The 2950-nt window shown below is 35.4% G+C and overlaps 1 long non-coding RNA gene across 1 annotated transcript in view; it reads right to left on the minus strand.

Annotated features, from left to right (window-relative positions):
* Nucleotides 1-1081: 1081 nt before the first annotated feature.
* The window catches only part of LOC119588066, a 10839-nt gene continuing 8970 nt past the window's right edge, over nucleotides 1082-2950 (minus strand). Inside the window, exon 5 of the long non-coding RNA XR_005230064.1 lies at nucleotides 1082-1272. This is a non-coding gene — a long non-coding RNA (uncharacterized LOC119588066). The remainder of the gene's footprint in view (nucleotides 1273-2950) is intronic.

Raw genomic sequence — 2950 nt, forward strand, 5'->3', positions numbered from 1 at the left:
AAATGACATTGTTACATCAAATACTGTACAATGACCTTTCCTTCAAATGAAGCACATGACTGTACAATAAAAACTGTAGGGTAGATATTTAAAATATCTATTTTGGAGGGGGAGAAGGTAGGGGGAGTTTTACACATCAATTCTTATTCATATAGTGGTTCTGACTATTCATAATATTTTCATCTCAATACAATCAATAATATCCCCTTTGCATCCAGCCACCCCCATGAACTAGTATTTGTTATGTCATTTGAGCTGGTACCACTGTGTGTTGGAGTTCCAGAGTATGTGAAATAATTAATATAGTAAAATGTTCTCAGATGTTGACCCTCTTGCCCTAATGTAAAATACACAGCATGCAGAAGAGGGAGCAGAGGGTGTAGCCAATCAACGGTCGACAAAATAGTAATTTTAGAAATTTTGAATCATCTCTGTTAATTCTGTGCAATTAGTACTGTAATTTGTCTTCTTTGGAATATAAAGTCCAGCAACCAGTAACTTATCACCTTTTTGACCAGGCCTAGGTGCACTACCTAGGGAACTTGGGGAGCCAGAGCTACAGTGTTCTTTGGCCAGGCAACAGGGATGAGGCTGGCCAAAGGTATCTGGGCTTTACCAGCTTACCTGACAGAAAACCTACTAGTTTAATGGTAGCAAACCCCTGTGGTGAAGTGTACAGACTCCACTAAAGGGTTAACTTCAGCCATGTTCACCATAACAGAACATAGAGAAGTGTGTAGGAGTATCATTCTGTATTATCATATTAAACAATCTGATTACTGTCATGAATAATCAGCAATGCTAGTTAAATGTAGAATCTCTAGTTCCTTGGAAATACCCTGGATTAGGAGGGAAAATTCTGTACACTGGCTTAAACTAGACAACTTGTACATCCATTGCATACACAAGCTTAATATGACAGCAACTAACATGACCGAGGCTAACAACCAGTTTCCAGTTTGTCCACAACATGGGCACCATGTCACCCAGAGGAAATAAAATATGCCTTTTCCTATACACCTATGAAATATGAATTAAGAGTACTAAATTCCGTCAACCAAAGTGAAATTTTGAACTTGCCTCATTGGGATGCACTTTGCCAAAGTCTGTAATCTCTTAGACAACCCTAAAATTCTGCGTTTCTTTGGTCCAGCCAGGGCAGATAATCCACTCATTCCCTGTTAAGGACATCTTTAGCTTCGAAAGGTTGTGTATCACCCCAGCATAGTCCAAGGCCAATGATCTAAGGTCTGATTGTTGTATTTTGCTGCCCTGGAATATAAATGCAGGATATAATAACAGATGAATATGAACTATTCAGCAAAGCAGATACATGACATATAACATAAAAAATCATAATAAACTCTAAGCAGGACATCTTAAAATCAGTTATCAAATGTTATTATGGATATTTTTAGTACCATAATAAACAGTGTAAAAAACACTTTATACAGTAAATTATATAGAAAATACAGGCTATTTTCTGCTATATTATGATGTGACCCAGATGATTCTAGGCAGAGGTAGAAGGAGAAAAAGATCTGCTACAGTAACAGCACCTCGGATTGTTGGATACACGCCAAGTCTTTATGAAAAAAATCACCATAAACAGATTAAATATTACAAGTAAATATTAAACAAGAATGATATAATACTAGCCTAGAGTTTGTCTGTTATCATCAGTTTTACTTTTGAGTAATCATACCCTGTAGTTTTAGGAAGCACAACTCTAGAAACAGTACACATATTTATTCTTTTTCTTCTTTACTGTTATTCATACCAAGATCTTGTACACTATAATGCTAGAGTACATCAGTGAAATAGGTAGACTGCACAGGTTCACAGTAGCTGATCAATACATTTGCTGTTAGCACTGGAAATGTAGAATTGTTAAACAAAATTACTACTAAACTTTTCCTTTGGTGATAATCCAGAACATATAATTTATCTCTTTTTCTTTTAAAGCCTGATTGGACCTACTTGCTCCTTTAATAATTCTTGAAAATGTGGTAAAGATATTTCTTAATTATTCATTATGCTAGCATTGTCCATATCAAATGGGCAATACACACATCTGCATTTTAAAAATGCATGTACTTGACATAATTATTTTGTCTTCTGAAAGATAAGGAAAATTATACCCACAAAATTTTCTACTACAGTTTTATAATATGTGGGCATTCACAAAATGTAGGCTAAATAAGGGAAATATTAACAATAACCCACACATTCGTTGCTGTCCTACATGTAGTCTTCACATTTATCAGCGTTATAAAGAAGCCCAACAAACCTCATATACTGGCAAGAATGAGTTTTGAGATGGCTGACAAGCTCTATTTTGTCAAAGTATACATGAAGATTGGGTGACCAGTTTCAGAGTTCAAATGCCAATGCACTATTTGACGTGTATAGCTAAAACTGATGAGTAATTGTGTTAATTGCTTTTATTTGGGCACATTATTTCCCACATCTAATGATGTTCATTTTAAGCATATTTCATAAACATTACTATAGTTTTACTTCATCAGTATTGTTCTACTCTAGTTAACTGCCTTATCCTCAAATAAAGATTCAGACCAAGCCTCTCTTTCCAGAATACATGCACTGAAGATATATTGGCTTCTGCCAGAGAAGAATGATCTTTTGAGACATGGCACCAAGGGGTCAGACATCACAGTTCCAAAAACGTGAGGAAATAATCATGCCCATGCATTTTTAGTGGACCTGAAGCTGTTGAAATGTTTAAGTAATATAAGGTATGGAAAGGAAAAAGAATGCTTAGTAATTCTTCAAGATGAATCAAGCTAATATAATTTTAAAGAGGGGATCTGCTGACCAAGAATTCTTCAGGGAACAAGAAGTGTACCATTCCCTAAATAAAATGACCAGACAGGCAAGAAATGGGAGCATTCTGATTTTGTACCCAATTACTATTTTCTTACATCATTCC

Source organism: Penaeus monodon, chromosome 23, assembly GCF_015228065.2.
Source record: "Penaeus monodon isolate SGIC_2016 chromosome 23, NSTDA_Pmon_1, whole genome shotgun sequence".
NCBI lineage: Eukaryota > Metazoa > Arthropoda > Malacostraca > Decapoda > Penaeidae > Penaeus > Penaeus monodon.